General features: G+C 43.1%; 1 long non-coding RNA gene across 1 annotated transcript; it reads right to left on the bottom strand.

Moving 5' to 3' along the window:
• Positions 1-8,110: 8,110 nt before the first annotated feature.
• LOC143901948 (uncharacterized) lies at positions 8,111-21,122 on the bottom strand. The gene is made up of 3 exons (XR_013258226.1): positions 20,604-21,122; positions 20,080-20,125; positions 8,111-9,324 (listed from the first exon to the last, which is right to left on the bottom strand). It is a non-coding gene; the product is annotated as an uncharacterized LOC143901948 (long non-coding RNA).
• Positions 21,123-22,853: the final 1,731 nt, after the last annotated feature.

Below are 22,853 nucleotides of genomic sequence, written 5' to 3'. Positions count from 1 at the left end.
TAACAAAAAGGAAGATTTTTGCTATCCTTATCAAAATAGAGAAGGGAACCTCTGTGCTACACTTCCGTTCGCAAATGGATTGTTACCGAAATTATCGCGCTCTCGCAGTTTTGGGAAAAGATCGTCTCGAATTGCACGCAATATCGCGCATTACAATAACGATAAAAAAGAACGGAGTAAGAACGATCATCGCACGTATTCCAAGAGCTATAGCCACGTTAAAACAGAAAAGCCGAGGAGCACCGACTGCTGCAGCACGGCCGTGGGCGACCCGTCCTCCCTTATACGTCCGACCGAGTACTAGCTAATTCGTTGCGTATATATACAACTTCTAACTAACTGGCTCTCGAGCTTAACCGTTGCCTTATCCCTTGCCGTCTTTTCGTCCATCCTCTTTCTTCCTTAATTTAAATAATCTTGTGAAGAACTCCGAGCTGTGCAGTCACTCGGAAATTTGATGCAGAAGCTTCTCTGATGAAAAAAATGAATCCCAAAATATATTTTTGAAATCTAATAATCGGAGCTTTAGTATATGCACCTAAATTTTTTAAAAGACTTCAACTTTTTAGGCAAAGGGAGATATTACTTATCTTTCATAAATTTTAAAATAAAATTATTTCTAAAGGTCGGATAAGAAAGATGTTAGATTCATCGACAATACAGCATTAATTTTGTTTCGTCAAAAGTTTGAACGTCCCCTCAGTTCGCGCCTTCTCCTTTTTATCAAGTAAAAATCCGCATACTAAAATCTCACTACTATCGCAGAGGTGGGAGCTTCATGGAGATCCCTTCGCCGAACTGCGTCAGCCGCAACGATCCGGGGGCAAGGACCGTCGAGAATGCGGGTGGTTTTTACAGCGTGGAGCATCCGATGGCTCGCCGCTGCACGTCGGGCGGCATAGGTCGAGTTTAATCGACTGTCCGGTCCGGCGCTCGCAGATGAGTTATCGATCGGCCTGTCATCGGCGACAGGTTATTGTCCCACGACGCGCTCGCGCGGGCAAGGCGTAAGTCAGTCTCCGAGCATTTGCGAGAGCGCGCATATATGCATATACATTGTCGGCGGGTCTAGCCCCGATGCGTGGTGTGGCGTGGCGTGGCGTCTCGCGAGATCACGAGCGCCCCGCTCGCACGGGGCGATTTGTCACCGCCATTAAGCTCACGTCAGATCGGTTTTTCATCTCTCGATCTCTCGGGCTGCGGGGGGTGGATAGGCCCCGATTCGTCACAAGCGTCTCTCCGCGCCCGCGGGCCCAGAAGTTAACAATAGATACGAACGGTAATTAGTCACGGCGAAGGGTGTTCGCGCGGTACCTATATGCGATACGCAAAAAGCGCATTAACTATCGGACCAGCGCGATTCTCGCATTCTTATGTCGCCCCGCGAAGATTCATTAAAGTTGCGCGTCGGGTCCGTATTGTATGTACGTAGCGCGCGCGGGGCGTGAAATATAGCGTTAGACGATCGCACCGTTAATACACCGAGAATGCAGTCTATTAAAGATCAGAAACGTATAGAATGAAGATTCCGAAAGGCTCCGATTTCGGATTACGCTGGAAGATATAAGATTCTCTCCCGAAAAAAAGAATGGGACGGAAAATATTTCGCCAAGGGCGAAATCTGAAATCGGTCAAAATCTTTTTTTCCGCAATTCTTTCACTTATCCAAGTACCGTTTGTCAAATCGCGCGATGCAATTGCGGATGCGGATTCTTCGGAACGTTGCCCGAGACGGGCTTTACCGGCGCCGCGGTCGTAAACGTCGAAAATTTTCGAGAGAGAAATGCAATTGTCGTTCTCGCGCGATGTTGCGACTCGTGTGCAACTCTCGGCGTCCCTTAACGGGATACAGGGAGCAAAGGTGAGCGTACAAAGAAGCGCGTCCAACGGATCCGCGGCCCGACAAGAAATTATTTACGAGCCGTCTAATTAGGAGCTAATTATTAATAGCACGAAGAGATCGACCGCGTGGCGAACATCGCTGATTATCGTGCACGACGAGCGCTATTAACGCCTAATTAACATATTCTAAGTCTCACACCTATATACGCGATCACCACCTGGTCTCCGGAGAATCCACGAGTTTTCGTCTCGTGGGCGTTATTTCGCGTAAGTTTTTCGACTTCTTCCTAAATTGTCGTTTTCCTTATATTGACATGATAAAATTTTCAAGATCGTATTAAGAATAAATAATTATTTTGGATTGAAAAAAGAGTTTCAGAGTTTTTAAAATAATTCTGTTATTTCGAATCAATTCGCCAAAGATCGATACCTCTCTTATTTTTAAACTGAAATACGTTCACAAATGTAAAGAAAAAACTGGAGAAAACAAATTATCCCTGCCGTTAAATAGCATTTTCGATATGCACAGCGACAGCAACATTATTGATGAGCGCGCAAACAAAAGTCTAGGCTATCATTTGTATGTATGTTATAACATTGATTAATTCTTTCTCTATAAAGAAAATACAATGATCGCATTTTTTCATCGATCACATTTGTAATTCGTGAGCATTCGATTTTACAATAATAATCGCGTTGTTATTTTAATTCCCCTGTACACATGCCAGAAGCAAAATCACATACAAAAGCAAAATCATTATATTTTGTAATATAATGACAAAACTATAATTGAGTAATCAAACTTCTCATTTCCTATTCATTTAATTCTGTGGCTTAGCTCTTTGAGGTCGCCATAATAGAACTTTTCTGCAGCGGACTTCGCAGTAAACGGTACGTTATTGAGACGCTAAACTGACGTTTCAAGATCGACGTGGCTCGCTATTAACGTACGAGCCCGTACGTCCGGAACGATCGGAGTAAATTGCTCGATTGTAACCGCAATTAATTACACGCGCCGGTAACACGGTCCCCGAGGCCTCTTTGAGCGAGCACCTGCGAACATGACAATCAATTCGCTCTGCGCGTATAGTAGCGCGATCGTCTAATTTACCGTGCGCCTTGTACCGATTTCCATTTACAGGAATCGCGTACGTACCGCTTGTAGCGGAATCGTAATTTAGTACCATACATTCGACGCCTTGCCCGCGCCTCAATATATTATTATAACCTTCTTCCCCTTTCTCTTTTATATCTGCAACGACTAGCATCATTATTGCTTAATACTTAAGTACAATAGCCCATTTAGCCACATACAGGATATCCTGGATTTTCCTCCCATTTAAAGAAATTCGATCTTACAATATATGTATCTCGAACCGAAATGTCAAGATGCTAATAACTTTAAGATTATAAGCAATCAAATACGAAAGAATGTCAAATAAAGATGTCATTTCGTCGAATTTAATTAAGTTTATCAAGGATAGTTTATTTACGCGTATTCGATGCGAATAACAACGCAGATTCGACGAGGATAGTTTGCGAAAGCGCCTATTGATTAAACCCCGCACCGATGATCTCTCTCCGTCTACCGATCGTGCGGCGTAGATCGGAATCGAGTAGCTGACGCGCGTAAAGTTCCTGGATCGATAGCCAGCGCGAGCGCGAGTTCAGTTCCTGGTGCCGGGCGATAATCGATCGCGATTTCGAGGCGAACGCCGCGCAAAGTGGCGCGTTCCGCGCGAGGCAGCGGTAATTACGCCTCGGTACCGGCGAGCATTAATTAGACGCGACGAAATAATTAATCTCAGGTACTTAGATCATCCTCAGGAATCCGGCGACGCGCCGCGCCGCGCCGCGTACACGTACCGTATGCGTACAAACACTCGCCGCCGAGAGGCTCGACCTCGTCGTCGCCGTTGAACAGATCGATTTATCGAATTTATTGCCGTCTCTATCTACCGACGATCGCGCGCGCCGCTGTAATCTCTATATATAGAAGTCGCGAAGACACCTGCGACTTATATACCTGCTCCTCTCCTTCTCCGTCTTCTAACGCGTCCTCCTCTCGGTCTGCCGTACGCGCGTATGTAAGATAAAATACGTCGATTATTCGATCCGCGTAGTCGACGCCGCAGAAAAAGCTTTTCACGGCTGTCCGGTCGATTATCAGAAATTGCATAGGCCTTTGGCCTTTCCGGTAGTCATTGTCGGTGATTATGACGAAAAGGAATGCCACTTCGGCGCGTGTTCTCGAAGCGCGTCGCGCCGCTGAAAAATGAATCTCTGTATATATAAGGACACGTCTACGAGTGTTTATTTAAATTAAATGACCGTCTTCGTCCGGCTGAACATCCGATTTTAATATTTTATTCGCGATAAATAAACGAAATCAGATGCTAACATAAGCGACGGTTGCTACTCGAATTCTTCACTTTCATATTAATCTCCTAATGAAATAAATTTTAAAATTAGAGTAAGAACGGCAGAAGGAACAAAATGTACTCAAATCTGCCAAAGCAGTCTCGATGTTAAACAATTAAGTTTTGGAATTGCAGAACAATTCGACTGATTGAGAGAGAAAGATTTGGTCGAGCTTGGATTAATCGAGCCGAACACTATTCCTACCGTGATAGACACTTCAAACGATAATCAAAGTCGATTTCCAAATTTTCGTCGTGTCTACCGCGAGTGAAGTGAATTTACACGCGAGAGCGTTTACTCAACGGTCTCGTGCATCGCAAGGTCGTGCACATCGGGAAATGCAATTAGCTGCCGAAATTTGCATTTCAAATCACGACCGAAACGGCGCGGGATAATTTCGCGAAACGAGCGTTCGAGATAAAAGCCCGAGCGCTCGGGGCTAAATGGATTTTCGCGAATCTCGAATAAGACGCCGCGCCGGGACAATCTAATGGCAATAATATGGGATTCGTGTTTAAACGTATATAATAAAGTCGAAGAACAACTATATAAACCGCGCCCGACTTGACGGATGATAGATTGACAGCCGTGGAATATCTCCGTCGGCGAGAAACGCACACTTGTTAACATTGCACCGTGGCTCCATAAGGCGGAATACGCGATGTGAATAATTTACAGCCAATTATTTATATCCTCTCTGCCGATCGCGTCGCCGAGTGGACGCGCGGTGTACGCAGCTTGTTCAGTGATTGAACTACGCAGAAATCGGCGATGTTATCGGCACGCGATCGCTAATATATCGTCGATTTAGCAGCACGTCTCCTTCCCTTTCCACCTTATCAGGCTCGTGCGATTTGCATAACGGACTCTTCTTCTTCTTCCTCCTCTACCTCCTCCTCCTCCTCCTCTTCTTCTTCTCCTCGTGAAATTTTCACGTACCAAGCGTACAGAGTCGCGCGACTTGCATTATGCGCGCACGCGTCGCGGTCGTGAGTTAGCGCATCGCGATCCCATAATCGGGTAATTAATCGTCCAGTCATCAGCGTGAATCAGCTCTCTTCAGCGTGGTTAATACGTTGGTTTACGTGATACGCATTTGCATTTCGACGGTTCATTCAGTAGCTCGCGCGTCAAAGGCGGGAAGCGCCACCGCACCGCCCTGGCGAACAACTGGCCAGTTACGGCCGTTCGTCATATAATTACACACCGCATCGACGCGTTAAGGTACGAGGACCGATTCTTCTTGAAAAGAAGAACGGGGAGGACCGATACATTGGCAGCGCATAGGAGAGAGACCAGTCACTGGTTTGTCCGCTGAAGCGCGATGTTATTATCCGCGAGATTTGATGACATAATGAAAAAGCTATTGAAATAATCGATGATATAATCACGGATATTAAACGATAATTACTTTTATGCTGGCTCGAGGTATGGCGTTAGACTGTCATCGAACGGCGCTCAATTAACTTATCTAATAGTGATTTATTTTCTTAGAACACGATTCTCTTTCTTGCTGCAAGCCATGACGTAAACTCGACTATGCCAGAATCTCAAATGCAATTTACTTTACTACTCGTCTTCTTGGAACCTTGCTCGCGACCATGGTACAATATATTTTTGATCACTCTTAATACACACACACAAGAGCTATTTATATTTTAATTTATTTCGCGAAGAGAGAGAGGAAAATTGAGAACACATATATTATATTTTCGTTCAAGAAAGTCGTCGTTAATTTTATCTTTACTTCCTTTCGTTATTCGTTACAAATTATAATTTTCACGCTTTATTACTTATTCGTAACGCGGTAGCGTGTGCGTAAGCTTCAATTAGCGTAAGACACAATACGGATTTAATCACGGCTATATACACGATTATTAACACGCTTCTTGGATTGGAATGGCAGACGGCTTTATCTATACCTGTATCGCCTGTTGGCACTGCATATAGGCGGCCCGTCGCGCGACCTTGTCTAGTTAAGACACCTTCATTGTAGCTACAGAGTGAGCATAATAATGGATACTTAACGATTCGGTATGGAAAACAGCCTAATTGCGCGGATACGTTTAGATGCGCCTGCCATCACAAGGAAACGTAGTTGCCAGGACGCGCCAGGGAACATTGCGAAATGGTTTTCTTGGGAATGCAAATGACTCGGCGACGCTTATTCTCGCCTACAGAAACTACTCATTCCTGCAAAACGATATCTAATCATCTAATTACCCGATTCCTATTTTCGTAATTATCACTCCATTAGCAATCGCATCTTGTTTAATTTCACAGGTTATTTTGCTTGCCTGTAAACGTGGTCGGCTTAAAAAGGTATAGAATTGTGCAGTGTTTTAAAACGGTTATACCGCTTCAATCACATTCTTCATAGTAATTTTGAAAATGTTCTTGAACGAAAGAGGGGTCACTGCACTCATTTGGCCATTGTTCCGGTAGCTGAATATTTATCGCATACCCGAATCTGCTTTAATTAGCGGACTTAATAGATGATTTAACGCCGCGGTGCTCTAAAGCCTCCCACAATGGCGCCTAGGTTTCGGCCACGCCGGGAAGACGACGCGAATGGATTGGATCCCACGAGCATTTGCATTTTTCTGTCGGAACGACGTGCCAAGTTCACAGAGAGTATGCTAATTGAGATCCCTCTCTCGCCTGATGGAAGCCTGTTATATCTTTTCGCTACTATGCTCTCGCATGGCTGAGCCAATTCCGAACTTCCATACGACAGCCGGAATTGCTCGTGCGAAAGCCGCTCGCAATATGCGTCCGCGTCGAAATTATTTTATTTACATCAAGAGTAACATAATTAAAGTTAAGTATAATTATGCGGTAAACGAGATAAACATGAAATTAACGATCGTTAACATAGACAAAGGCCGCCGATATTCATTAGTCGGATTCTGATTCCAGTTTCTAATTGGTTAAAGAAAATGACCACTGCGCATCCTTGGACTTGCTACACTTGTCTTCTTACATCATGTTTCAATCAACAACTCGATCAGTTAAATTTGGCTGTACATTTAACTCGTATATAATCCTTTTCAAAATAAACGATTCAATTATATATATAAATCCGATATGGTTATTACTCGCTGTTAACCCCGAGCTATTGACCGAACGTTTATAACTTCATCGCAATGTTATTTCTGCGCGTTCGATATATAGCCGGCGAAATTTCGCGCCGGAATATCTCACGGTGAAGAGTCGGTAACTCGTCGCTCGCAGCCGGGCCGTAAGGTGCTGGAGGTAGACGTATATATACCATCGTATCCGCGGGAAGAGATCAAGTACTGGACTTGGTCGACCTGCAATTTCGGTAATTTCGCGCGCGCGCGCACACACGTTCGGTTATCGAACCTCTCCGCCGAGAGACCCTTCGGGACCCTTTCGCTGGGCGGTCCGCGGCCGATACCCCACGTTTAGGTTGCTCGGCTCTCTTCATCCCGCGTGTTTCTACGCCTCCACGCTATAGATACCGTCTTCCCTCTTCCCGCCTGTCCCCGACACTTCTTCCCGATGTTTAAAATCGATGAGCTTGCACGAGAACGCCAGAGAGATCGTTTCGATACTCGGTGTACCCGCCCACGTCAAAAATTCGTCGAAAATTCGCGGGGAATTCCACGCAAGAGTGTGCCATAAATTTCCAAATAAACGATATCCAGCGGCAAAATTGCTCCATTATTTGCGATTAACTTTCGTCCCAATATTATTTCTGGGATCTATTTACGTCTCAAAATAATCAAAATGTTCTTTAAAAGTATTGAATCAACATAATTTATTACATACAATAAATTAATAAAACAATGATAAAAATAAAAAATTATCTTGTCACAGAATACTCATCTACATACGTAAGACGACAGGTGTACAGGCGTAACTTCCTATTATTGTCTTCACACGAAATTCCGTATAACGATGCTCCCACAGCATTAGCGCAAATAATGAATCATCGAAAGCACTTACAATTAGTGACGCAACGGGAATTGTTGCTTGACTCAACCTACTTCTCAGTGGGAGATTTTGGGCGAACCGTCATAAAGTTTCGTTAGATAACTTTACGAACGTGCTTGATGGATTCTCTTTAGTAACGAGGGCTGTAACGTGTATAACGAGGGATTGAATTATATCCGTTGAAGACGATCGCGCGAGCAGCAGTGAGGTGGAGAGAAAGATAGAGAGAGAGAGAGACAGAAAAAACAAATGAAAACGAAAGAGAAAACAATATATCAGTGGAGACAAGGGGAATCGGGAAGATGGAGAGAAAGAGAAGGAGAGCGCGAAGTAGACGAAAGTTGAGACGTTGACCAGACGTAACGCTGCCGAAACGCCTCCCTCGTTAATTGATTTCGTTAACGGTGCAACCATTAAACCGTAATAACTCGAAGGGTCCTGCCGGGCAGAAATAACCAGCCGCAAGCTGGCGGAAGAGGATTCGCCTTTTTCCATTACCGGACCGGGAGATTTATTGATCCCACAGAGTTATACGCTACCTCATTCTCACCGACCGAAAGGAAACGGTTCGATGTGGTTGGCAGACGCGGATGCTTCTAACAGCAGATATATCGGGAAACCGGGACACTCAATTAGACGACTACAAAGGATATATAATCTAAAGAAGAATTATTGAGAAAATTTATGGAAACGTACTATGTCTCACTCGCGAAAATAAACGAGAATTTACTTAACGTGCGACAGATTCGCAAATCAACGTTGACGCAGGAAATTGATATAGTAAGTTGCAAAATTACACGGGAGATGGTTACGTACGCCGAGATAACTCAATCACGACCGATGCCGCAACGATATGCCACACTGCATGTTAGACGAGTTAATATCTGCTCTACACACGATACGCACACAGATTATACTCACGATCGATCTAACGGAATACACGCGAGTTAGTAATGTGCAAACCGTCGAGCCGTCCGCGTCGCCCGACGTTTCCGAAACATGTTACCACTAATAGGCCATGTTAATTGCATGCGTTGTAACGAGGACGGTAACCCCGAGGTGGTGTATACCTTCCGTCCGCAGGATTCTTCCTTTGTGTTTCTGCGAAATTAAATCACCGCAATTAACTCGCAATCCTTAAGTAGCGAACGCGATAACGAGGCAGATAATAGATAATAACAATTTATATGCTACCATCTAAGACGCGCGATACACATATACGCACGCACATATCTCGCCGCGTCTCGAATATAATAATTAAATTAAAGAGACAAGAATAGATACCAATTAAGGCGCAATTTCCTCAATTTGTACGGTAGAACATAATAAATCTCGGTCGCATAGTCAAAAAGATCTCGAATATTTTTTGCACCGTAATCAAATTTCCTGTTTTTATCCGTATCAAAAACGTAATATGCCGATTATCTGATAAAAAGAGACTAGCAAAATCGATCGTTTCGCATTCCAGTCGAATAATATAAGTTAAAAGAGGTCAATCGCGATAATTCGACGTTGTTTACGGAACAAAGGCGTGGCGACTATATCTGCCGCATCGATATTTTCGATACAATCTTTTTTACACGTTCTCTTCCCCTCGTCCTCGCCCATAAACGATTATCGGCGTTAATCGGGTTTTCAATTCGCGATACCATCAATTTGTCGAGCGACTCTCGTATACCGGGGCCAGGTCAACGAACCGAATCGGACGAGAAGTAATTAAATGTTGAGACGTGACGACCAGGAATCGACAGAACGAGAGCGTACACAAATGATAGCACGAGCGTCGGTACGGACCCAAAATTCGAGAACACGGGTCATCATCCTCCAGCCTCAAGCGTGTAACTCGTGGAGAACGTGCGCGAATCTGCCTCGCTCAATTACGACCTAACCCATTTAGAGAGAAAGAAAGAGAGACGAATCGATGAACGGGACGCGACAAAATGCGCCGGCGTTTTCGCGCCGCCAAATAATTTATCCGTCTAATTTCGATCGCGCGGGCAACGCGTCGGCGATTCGTCTCGGCGCGGCGCGGCGCGTCTTTCTCGCACCTCGCGCCTCGCGCGGCTTCGGCCTATCGCCCTCGCGCGCGCGCGTACATCTTCCCCGGGGAGCTCGGATTTCTCAGCTGGCGTTACCAGTGACATACGAGCTAATTAAAGTGAACCGTTTCTAACTGTATGCGCGATCGCATCCGATCCGAGAGACGCGCGCTTTCATTCAGCAGAAATCGCGCGCGCGAGCCAAGATATTTGTCGTTCCCCCGAGAGAAATTGTGACGGTTCGTTGAGTTCGGATCCTGTTTAGGATCTGAGGGCGGTCAGAACGGATGTTCGGCAGATGCGATATTTCCCTAGTGATCTACTTTAACATTTTCTCTGTAAAATTGATAACGATCGAGCAATATATCTTTAAAGTAGAAATCGATAGAGATATATATCGTACAAACGTGACATTTTTTTCAATTCGTATTGTAATTTGTAATCGGATAATAATGCTCCCTAAACATTTAGAATGAATTTAATGAAATTGCATTATTGAAATAATTCATACGATATAATTTGCAAAAAATAAAAACACGAAAGATATGTATGCTCTATATATAGAAAATTAAAATAAAAGTAAGTAAATATTTTTTTACACAGCATATAAAATCCGTCAAAAACAGCCCTCGAATAATTTGAATCATTGAGATGGAAGTATTGGATGACGTCGAAACGGAAAGGAATCGAATTATGTTTAAAAAAAACGGAACTGAATTTATTGTATTCGGCCTCGATCCGTCAGCATTCCAGACGAGGTCGATATCGCGATCGGTAAAACGAACGTTGTTATACAACACGCCGTCCTTGAAACGCATAATACGCCTCCGCATCTTACGTCCGTTCCACCTTCGCGGATCGACTTTCTTTATTACGTAGCAGTATCAAAACAACGACGCTATACCGGAAATAAAGGCGAATAATTTCTTTAAAAAGGCCAAACATTAATTATTTATAATCAATGTTCTTTTTTAAAACGTTGAAAATAACCAAGTTAATTAATTATTCACTAATTTCATTATTAACTTTTCGATATTGTTGATATAATTAATTCACATTGATTTTTAACTGAATCCAATCTATCTAATATTTCAAGAAAAAAATTATAAATATAGAACTTTTAGTTTACTTTCTTCTCTGTCCGTGATAAAAAACATATTTTTATTGCAGATTAAAATCTAGCAAGAAACGAAGAATCGCTAATTTTTAATTATTCAATCTATATAAATCATTCTCTCTCGCACGATGTCGCATTGATACATTTACTTATATTAGTTATTTATGCGATGATATATACATTATACACTTAAAATATATCTTTATAATTATGTTTATGTTTCGTTCGCACGTGCTACGAGCCGGTCGAGCAATTTATCATCGGTGCTATCGAGCGATGTACGTAACAAGGTTAGCGCTCGAAGACCGCTTCCCACTTCTTTTCTTCTTCTTACTATTACTCTTATACATGAAAGCGGAAACCGCTGTCCGCCCAGACTACGTTCCTACTTGTGCACAAATCGGTGAGATACCATTATAAATTGAATTGCCATGAAACCGGCGAGACAATGGCAATTCGATACAGAGGCGAAACAGATTGACTATCGACTATAACGAGATTCAATTGTATTTATCAGAAGTAGAGAGCCGAAATATCACTTCCTAATACACAACTACTACTAAATATACAGGAAGTATTATAATTTTGGGACTGATTTCCTCAACGAGTGTAAAATTGATTCTTTTCAACAAAAATACCGAAAAAAGAATAGAAAACTGATTCAATCAAAATTTGATTTTTTATTAAAAAGAAAGATTTAATTCTTTATTGAATTTTAAATAAAATTAATATCAATTTCAAAAATTTTATTTCAGATTTACTATTAAAACAAAATTGTAAAAAAAGATGAAGACATCTAATTACATTTTTGCTAAGGATTTGGAATTAAATAAATCAACTCCATTAGAGTAAAAGAATTCATTCTTGAAAAAGAATCTCACCCGTTAATAAACTTTTCATATTTAAATTGTGAAAACAATACATTAGTATTAAAATAAAATCTAAATTATAAATATTAAAAATATACAATTGATTGACATAATTATATCATACATATGTAATGATAATGACATATATATGCATTAAAATATATTGCAATATGAAAGCAGTTCGTTTATATCTATAAAGATCTAAATGATGAGGGGACGATACTTAGGAAGTAATGGCATATGTATTATATATTAATATATTGCAATAAAAAAGCAGTTTATTTATAATCCAAGGCTGTAAACGATGAGGGGATAGAATATTAAGGGAGTCTACTCGCATTTATCATAAGAAAACACGTGTATCGATAACCATCAGTATATCAAGTTTATCAATATCAGTATATCAATAAATCATCAGAAAATATTACGGGGTCCAGCCGCGCGTGCAAGTTCCGAACAAAATATAACAGTAGCGTCTCGTTACCATCGTCTAAAGTCGTGTTAATGTCAAAGTCGTCATTATTAAGGCGATCGAGGGGCAGCGAAAGACCTGCCCGATAGTCAATTACTTTCGACGTGGTTGCTCTAATAGCTGCGACGACACAATACATCGCCAATTCTTTTTCTTATGGTCTCTTGCTGCGCTCCGCGTTGCATCCCCGACATTTATCGTCGCTCGCGGCACGACCCGTTTGCGTTTTCGCTCAGGTTTCCTTTCGGCACGAGATCGTTTAACGGCACGACAAGACGGTCAAGAAAAGTCGCGACGCGAGTCGAACGTCGCCGACAACGACAACGGACGGTCCCCGTATTGTGTTCCGCGTGGAAGCCAGCGTCACACAAGACCGCCATTAAGAGTTTAGTTTTATCGCGAGCGAGACTCTCTTCTCGGATGAGTGGAGAGCTACTCCAAGCAGACGGCTTTAGCGTCGACGTAAAATCCGCCGCGTAAAATCCGTGAATCGCGCGAGTGTGCCTGCTGCTTGACCGGTCGCCGCGCCGCTTCTCGTTCGTGCACACACGATTCTCATCGCGCGATCGCGAACATTTTTACGTGGGACACTTTTATGACCCAGGTTGATCGCTTAAATGGAATCGAATGTCCACTGTCCAGCGGACACTCGCGTACGATCGTATCGAGGCTCTTTATCAAGCTTTCTTTTTTTCTTTTTCCTTTCTTCCTTCCTCTGTTCGGATACACTCCGCCTCCGAAGCACGAAGGAAAGAATAAGGCAAAGATATTAAATGCGCTTTCACGGAAATTGAATTGGACCCGTCTCGGTTACCCTAACTCTTTTCGCCATGTACATATAAGTAAAAATTAAACTTTCGAAGACCTTTCAATATATCTCTCTTGTTTTACTTTCTTTCTTCCTTATTCAAATTGTTAAGATTCTCTCTTTATTCCAAATTTATATTACATTCTGTTTGATAATATGGATCGTTAATAATGTATTTGAATTTTCCTGTATTCACGCTTTGATATTGCTTAAATATTAACCAATATTAAGCTTCTTTTTAAATTTTTTAAGAACCCAGACTCTTATCAACTCTTACCTTACCCCTTAATTAACTTTCTAGACTCATTTCTCTATCTTTGCGATAATATCTACTCAATTATTCTAATGAGCTTGTCTTATTTCGAAATAATCAATAAATTTATTCTTTTCCCTCTGATGCGCCTGCACTTTGGCAATTAAAAGATTCCTTCCTAGCGATCCAAAACGACGCACGCGAGAAGCAAGGACGAGAAAGAGAGAGACAGGAAGAAATAGGGGGATGAGAGAAGGGAGCGTGCTGCGCGCGTACTCCGACATTATGACGGCGAATATAGCGCGAGTGTGATGTATGGTGCAATTGGTCGTTCGACACAGGATGCAGGCGGAGGTGGGATGATGGAGGGAGGATACGTCCCTCTTCGATCCACCAAATAATTGATGCATGTTCGAGCCTCCGCAGGGTTCAACGGATAATGATGGGGGTCCGGACTCTGCCTGGACTCCCCGGGCTCCGCAGTTGCATCCTGCCCCTCCATCCTGCTTCCCCCTCCTCTCCTCTCATCTCGACTGCAGACATAGACTTCCTTCATCCTTCGGCAGAAACGAAGGGTTTGGGGAGAGATCTTCTACGCTACCATGCTAAATTAGAATCTCCCCCTGTGAAACGGACCAGCGTGATTGGTACCGTCACGGTTTGCGCGTCAAATATTCCACACTATATATTGTAATCCAAATCTCCGCTTTATTATGGAGCAATTTAACACCAATTCGTTGGAGATATATGTAAATTATATGAGGCATTTTTTTGTCCACATGATTTTTAAAACAATTTATAACAAACAGATTAACAGAAACACATGAGTCGTTATACTGCAATTGCATATTACAATTTTTTCTTAAATACAAATATATTTCAATAATTAATTGTATATTTCGCGTGTATCCCACAAGGATTAACACGCTTGCAGTATAAACAAATGTGCAAAATTGTAAGTGAATAACAATAAATGACACTCTTCTCGCAATTGGGCTCACGGCACCGTTATTTTAGCTTGTATTTCTTTAGCAAATTGTTATTGATATGGGGGATAAGCATAGTCGATTCGCCAATATATTTTCGCAGAGTACAGATAAAATCCGTGCGATCTAAAAATAGCGGGCTCGCAGCAACATGGACGTTATATGCGCGAACGCTCGCCGATATGTATTTAACATTCCGCCAGCGATCGCGCGAGGTATTTCGATAATTCGACGAAGACGTGTCGCCGATCGTGATCGGCGAACGAATTCGCGAAACGGGGTGAGCAGTATCGAGCACCGATGCGTCCCACGCAACATATGCAGTGAATGTGTATGTGTATACGTATAATACACGTGTGTGCGTATGTCACCTGAGAGAGATTCCTCCGTTTCTACGCTAACATATATAATATATCCTTCTCTTCGCGTATTTAATCAAGAAAGAAGCGACGAATATATCCGCGGGACGCCATCGGAATACCTCTACTTTCGAGTCAGACGAGTAATCAAAGACGGAAATTTCAATTAGGCATGTGCCCTAAAATTCCGTTTTTAGACACAATCAAAATCACAGAGGCACCTGACTTATGCATTCATCGTCGCCGGCGATAACGAGAATATAACGAACTAATAGTATCCACTACTATAATAAAACAGTTGTACGATATAAAAAGATTCCAATTCTTGGCTGCTTATTTAACATCCCAATACGTATTTAACGTCCCGGGATTATTTAACGTTCTATACTGGGATGTTAAATACACGTAAGTGCAGCTAAATTTTTTATTAAGAATACTATTGAATGTTGAAAGGCATTTTTCTCTCATCGCTTATCGATCTTCCACGGAAGGAGGGGGAGGGATGCGGGGGACAAACGGATAACGTCTCCGTATTGAACCGTCTCTTAACTCATTTTCCGTTATGACTCTAGCGCGATCCGCGTGCCCGCCGCGATAATTAATCGAATAATGGCATGGAAATATTGCAACGCGGAGATTTTTCCCAACGGCAGCGGAGGTCGGCGACCTCGTGGCTCGTCGAGGACCCCAAACGTACGTACGTACGTATACGCACTTACACGCGTGGAGACGTTTCACACGTATACGACGACGTAGAGTGTCGGTATCACCGCGCGAGAATGTCGAATGGAATTACGTCAAGAGGAGATATCCTACTCTGTGTGTTGGCGCGGGTTTACCGTTTTGCCTTCGGAGCCGAGCACCTCTTCTTATTCTTCTTCTTCTTCTTCTCCTTCGCCTGCGCCTTCGCCTTCGCCTTCGCCTTCGCCTGCGCGCGATGCGACGGCTCAAAGGTTACAAACGCACTGACCCATGCGTGTCACCGTTATTCCCATTGATTTTTCTCCTCGAAAATCCCCAGAGCGTGCGATCGGGTGGGTATATAGCTCTTTTCTTACTCTTTCGGTACCGGCACGTACGAGTCGAATCGGCGAGCTCCGAGACGATCGCGACGCTTCGCTCCCGCGAAGAGGAAGATGCGCGTCACATTACCTTATGTAGTACATGGGAAGCGACGGAGAGCCGGAGAGCGGTTTTCCAGGCAGCGGCTCGAGCTTCGAGCTACTGTATTTGCATGATTGACGGACTCTCGGGAGGGAGGGAGAGAGATAGAGAGAGAGAGAGAGAGGAGGAGCGCGCGATAACCCTCAATCGCGAACGAAGGTACGGACGGCGGCTCTACTCCGTCCTATTTGTCCCGATGCGCGTACTTATTAACGTTGTTGCGGCCTTAATCACGGTTGCTGCCAGTTTAATCTCCAGTGTAATTCTGGATTTCCCTTTTGGCTTCGCTCGATTGATTAACCGCACGGAAATCCCTTCTAATCTATCTTTCCTTCATCTTAAGGTAGCATAGAGTGATGGATATTGTGCGATATGTAGATCGCCCCGAGCTAGGCCGCGACTCGTGAGACGGATGCATCAAGACAAAATCGAAACTGATATAATTATATTCGAATCTTGTCAGGGTGACGTATACCATAGACTGTGACAGCCTGAGATTAATATTGCATAATTCGAATTAAAATAGATTCATACTTCCTAAATTATTAATCTAATAAATTGCGTCAAAATCAAACGTGTTATACGTACTTAGGCGTTCAATTCACTCAAGCGCAAAGTTTCGCGAAAATATCAACCGGATTACTGCTGATACCGCGCTCGTTTATGCGCTACAAAATTATCGGTAAAATAATTCGACTTCTTTCATATAATCACGAGAGACTCACCCTGACGGTAAATCGTGGGAGCCGAAGAGATTCTCGGCGGCTCCTCGGAGGAGGAGATCGTGCAAACACAGAGAGAGGCGGTCCCTCCGCCGAGACGATTCACCCTCGATATTATCGGGACGTAAACCCTGGCAACCCTCCTCGCACAGTCGAGACGTTCCATCCCCTCGCGGCGGCGGCGGCGACGGTGGCGGCGGCGGATTGCGTCGCCAGGATCGATCTGGCGCTGGTTGTCACTGCACGCGCCAACGCGCCTCTCGAGCCCATCGGCCGTGTGCGTCGCCGAGAAGCGCCCTTAGGCTAAAACTCCATCTTGCCTTACGCCCGTCAAATTGAATCTTGATACACTCGGTTGACCGCGGCTGTTGCCTCTGATCCAACTCCTACGGGACGAGAATCTCATCGTACCTATACCTACACTGACCTACACGTAGCTCCGAGCACGAAAATTTCTCAAGCGGCGGCTTTTGGTTGCTTCAGGCGCCGGCACAAAGTAATTGCAACGTTCTGGAATACGGTCCGACGAGAGAGAAAGAAAGATTCGTACAACAATATCCCGAACGATACCTTTATTTATCAAAGGTCAGCCGAAGAAAAATTGACCCGAGATAAATTAAAGAATCTACAAATAATGTATAAAATACTCAATGTATCTGTACATATATAAATGGTTGTTATATTTTCGTTAAGGAAAAATCGACTTCAAATTGATAAAAGAATTATTTTAAAAAATCCGATGTTCTTGACAAACAACGTAAAATATTCACTGTATCTGTATACAATATATAATTAGCTGTTATATTTTTGTTAAGGAAAAATCGACTCCAGATTGATCAAAGAATTATTAAAAAGAATCATCTGATATGTTCTTGACGATAAATTTCATCAAACTGACCACGGTACGACTTAATGTATCAATCGTCGTAGTTACAAGCGGTAGAACCCACCGGAATACTTTAACGATACGAATGTGGTGTATCCGTGTGTCGTTGGATTGCAACGACCCGGGGCATCTTAAGCGCGCCGAGTTTGTCTCGACCGTCTCTTCCGGGCCCTCTTCTCAAGGCTGTCGCTCCACCGCGCGGCTCGGTTCGGATCCCGTTAACCGCTGAGTTTTACCGGCCCGAAGACACGTAACCGTCTAATAACATTAATAACGAGAAATGCCTCGTAGGTGGCCGCGGACCGAGGGAGATTTTCATAGATTGGTTCGATCAGGGAAGAGTATCGTGCGCCGTCGAAGTGTCATTACGCGTAAGTACGGCATGCATCATATGATTACGGCCGTGATGTCAGGCAGTAAGGAAACGATACTCTCTAGCGACTTCAATTAAATTACCCGCGTCGATACAGGCAACGGCGAATATTCAATATTCGCGCGGAGATTGCAAGTTATTATCTCGACACGTACTTTACGGTGGGAGGAATTACTTTCGTCGGGAAAGTCGCACAATCGTGGCGCGCGTCCATCGATCTCTCGATCGGTTACGTATGTATAAAAGCGCAATTTCGTTCCACCTGCCGTATATCTGATCCGCTCCAAATGCATTTTTCGAAGACGTCAAATTCGTTCGGACGGGACGACAAGAGAAATAAAGGTATAACGGAATCTCGATAGCGCCTTATCGTTACGACACGGAAGAAAAATCATCTTGTTATAAACTCGACAGTTTTGCAAGCGTAAATTTACAAAGCGACACATAAATTGTATACAATTTTAGACCTTGCATTTCCCTAATTTCGTTTCGTGGAGCTTCGTCCGATGCTCGAAACGTGGACGAGACAAACGCAATGGCGCATTCGGCCAATCTAAACGAGCGCAGGCACCGCTCGCGAGTGTTGTCATGCGGGGACCGTTGGGTCCGTACCTTCACGCGCGATTACCCGACAGATATATCCCTCCTGTACCCGTGCCCGCTTCTTCGGGCTCGGGCTCGCGCTCGCGCTCGCGCCCGCATGCACGCACGCAAGCACGCACGCACGCACGCGTGTATACGCACGCAAGCCTCGTGAGAACGGCGTCTTCTCGATTCTATTGGCGCCACGCCGCGCCGCGACTTGACACGAAAGAGGAAGAAGAAGAAGAAAAATGCGGAGAGCGCGACAAATTTCTGCACTTCTTGGATACACGCGCGCTCTTATTCGAAAATAATTGCGTGTCACACGAGGGAAGAAGTATATTTATTATTTTAATGAATTTTATTTTTATATGTAAAATATATAGTTTGTATATAGAAAACATTTTTTTATTTTTATTGTGCTGAATTGAGACTATTTTTTTATTTCGTAAAGAAATGTAGTTCCCATCGAAGATAAGTTTTCTTAAATTCATCTTGTATATCTCTAACGCACATACATGATAAAGTATACTCATGTTCTAATGTGCGCATAATAAAAGATGCTTATTTCCTCGCTATTAAACGTTGGATATATATAGGAAGGGGTTCAAATATCAACTCCTTTCTTCTTCTATAATATCGCCTCTTATGTATATAATACTTATTTCACCATCTGCTGTATATGCTCAGTGTTTATAAAAAAAAAAGAAAAAACCAGATAGTATTCGAATCTCCTTTGCCGTACGTCAGTTTTGCAATTGTGCAAATATTGATACGTCGCTATTGATCTAAGTACTAAACGGCATGTATCAGATTCGATACGCATATCCGCCGTGCATGCGCGCACACATGCATCATGCGTTACGCGCGGGGTAGACGTACGAGCGCATCGCGATGAGGCGATCAGACACATTCGTTGCACAATTCCATCACGTGTGAACGAATTGACCACCTGGCCAATATAAATAAATAATGACTATTAGTATGCGGGACGTGCGAGGCTGTTTTACGTGATCGATTGCCCGACGCGAGTATCGTTACACGTGTGTATACGGCAATCGGTCCGTAATCGTCTGCCAGGATCACGATTACAGGTATACACCCGCTTGATTCCGCCGCGAGGAGATAGAGAAATTGAATCCTCAATCCTCCCGTGCGTCTATTCGATTCTCATGCAAAGATGCGTTCAAATTTCCTCCACATAATTAAATATAGTACAGTCTTACCTCTGTGTGTGTGCATTGGACTTCTCAAACGGCTCCGTTAAAAATTCTGCAAAAATAATCTATAAAATATGCGAAAATGTAAGAAAAAATCTGGTTATATATAATTATAAAATAAGAATCGTCTGAAATAAAAGATTTAATCCGGGGTCAACGACTTTGTATTGAATGATAATTATATATATACGTGCGTTTCTTATTTAAAGATATAGTTCAGCCCACGGTTAATTTTCGAGTTAATTTTGCTCGATCAATCGAAGTTTATTCGAGTACAGTCTTGAAATAGACATCAATCAAAATTTAATTAGTTCAACGTCAGTTCGATTTAAATCAATTTCGTATCGTAGAAAATCGCACGAAGTACAATAGATGGGAGATTTGCCATAAGGCGGATGAGAACGAGTCAATTTTCGCAGTGATTTAACGGCCAATTATAGGAGATATTTCGCGAGTACGCGCGCAACGCGATGGATGTCGTGTGTTCGCACGGTTAAAAAAAATCGCAATGACAATATTATCCGGCTTACGTCAGGGCGAGCGGCTCCATCCAGAATCCGGATACGATCGATGACGCGCGGTCCGCGATGCGCCCCGGCAGCACAGTAACAGCGATTAACGACACTCGTATAAAGTGACGGTTTGCCTCTGCGATGCGCCGGCAGTTTATACGAGCGTGACTCACGCTCACGCCAAGTAACATCGATAAAACCGAGTTAAATTATGTAAAGGTTCACACGCGCGTTCCGACACGTCGGCCGAGCTGTGCGCGGAGCTGCGCGCGGTTGCCCCGAGAGCTATCGCTTTTAATGAAATGCACGAAGAGCGCAAAGATCTCGCCGTCTATTTTCGCTCTTAAATTAAACCGGACGGCTCGACCGGCATTTTAATGACCCGCTGGCGCAGCGAACCGGGCCACAGACTTTGTAATCCGTTGATTTCCGATCAATATTTCTGATAACATTACCCGTGCAATGTGTTGCACGTTACGCGCTCTATTTCGAACGATAAGACATTATCGGAGTTGTTGCGCAAAGATGTATATTTAAATTATTGTAATCTTGCATTTGTTTATTAATTAATGCGGTTTAAACATTTTAATATCTCTTATTCCGTTAAATACAAATGTTAACGTAAAAAAAAGAGAAAAAATAGAATTTAAACACCGTTAACTTACCGTATGGTCTTCTTTCCTTTCGCGTTACATCTTCGGCAATTTACTTCTGGATCCAACATGGTACAGCAAGGGATTCCCCGGCCTTTCGCGATGATAGGCTTGATTCACTGGAGCATTGTCTCCCGGGCGATACGCATACAATGGCTCAAAGCGATCTGAATCTAATCTATGACTTATGGCCGCAATGCTCGCCTTTTGAATGAACAATGTGCCGCGGCGCACGCATTTTTTTTCTCCGTTCTCTTCTTTTATTTTGCGATTGGTTCGATCGGCTACATTCGAACACGTAATCCGTATAAAAATCGAATGCTCGACCTCTTTCTAGCGGCCGACATAGTAATCGACAAAAAAAAAACCATGACTTTTCGCACCTGCTTCCTCCCGATAAAAGGAGGATAAGTACATTGAATATTTTAGGATATATACACGCCAGATTCGCATTTACAACTAAATTGCTACGAAAGTTTTATATATTCTTTTTACTGCTATTTACTATTTATTATGTTTAACGAAAATAAATTATAAAATCTCCAAAACATGTTAAATCAATTGCGAATAATAATAAACCTTCGTCATTATTTTATATCAAATTTAATCGGGCTTAAATGTATACACCAAACTAAATAAATTACTGATTTAATTTAACGATTAGATTAATATAAAAAATAAAGCTTCGATAGAGAAACTTATTCCTATTATATTGCAGTAAAGAAAGAAAAACTGATAAACTTGTCTTTACGGAAATCTATGGCTTTTCATTGACTTTTGCTTACACGTCTCGTTATGGCTCGCTATACACGGCGCGGCGGAGATTCTTGGTCGCTCAGTCGTTTTGACGAAAGGGAAACGAAGAAGCAACCCGCTAACGCAATACGGCATATTGCGCGGCTGCGGCGGCTTTCAGTGCAGCAGGTAACAACAAAGTCGCCTAACGTAAAGCGCTTGGGCAAAGGGAAGAAGTCAATGGCCACGACGATGTGCATTTAGCGGTCGGAAAGCGCATTACCTAACACACGGCGCGAGATTGGATCTGCTTGCGCGGACGAGGACGAGGAAAAACGAGTGGATGACTTCCTACATAGATAAAGATCACCGCGGACGAGTATCCTAGCGACGAGGTCGAGCCGGTCCTATGCCCGGCATTATGCGCGATTCCTTTGAATTGATCGGGACATTTGTCGATGTGCCTTTTTATCTATCCTCGGATGCAATAAAATTTCTCGATGCAAAACGTAAAACAATACAAAAATCGATAATATTTCCTTTACTTTTACTTTTTTCTTCATCCCTTTCTATGTCGACCTCGCACTTCTAAGTGTCTAGAGGGAAAAAAATAGAAGCATGGTTACATTATAGCGATTGAGCGCTCACTCACGATTTTCAGTATTTGAATAGTTCACAATTATACTATAATTTGCGTCAAGTTAAATATTAAAATTGCAAATCAGGCAATTGCGACACTTAGGCACTCATTCCGCGATCCAGCCACAATTGTAACTGGCTATCGAGTGCCTCGGTCAGTGCTTTGGAACGCTATTACACATCGCGCCGACGGGGTGCAAGGGCCTGAATGAGCGCGTCGTCGCGTCGCTTCGTGAAAAGG

Source organism: Temnothorax americanus, unplaced genomic scaffold, assembly GCF_048541705.1.
Source record: "Temnothorax americanus isolate GAGA-0224 unplaced genomic scaffold, ASM4854170v1 Scaffold1, whole genome shotgun sequence".
In the NCBI taxonomy this organism is placed as follows: Eukaryota; Metazoa; Arthropoda; class Insecta; order Hymenoptera; family Formicidae; genus Temnothorax; species Temnothorax americanus.
Note: the sequence above shows the minus strand (reverse complement) of the source record. Positions and strands in the feature narration are given on the sequence as shown.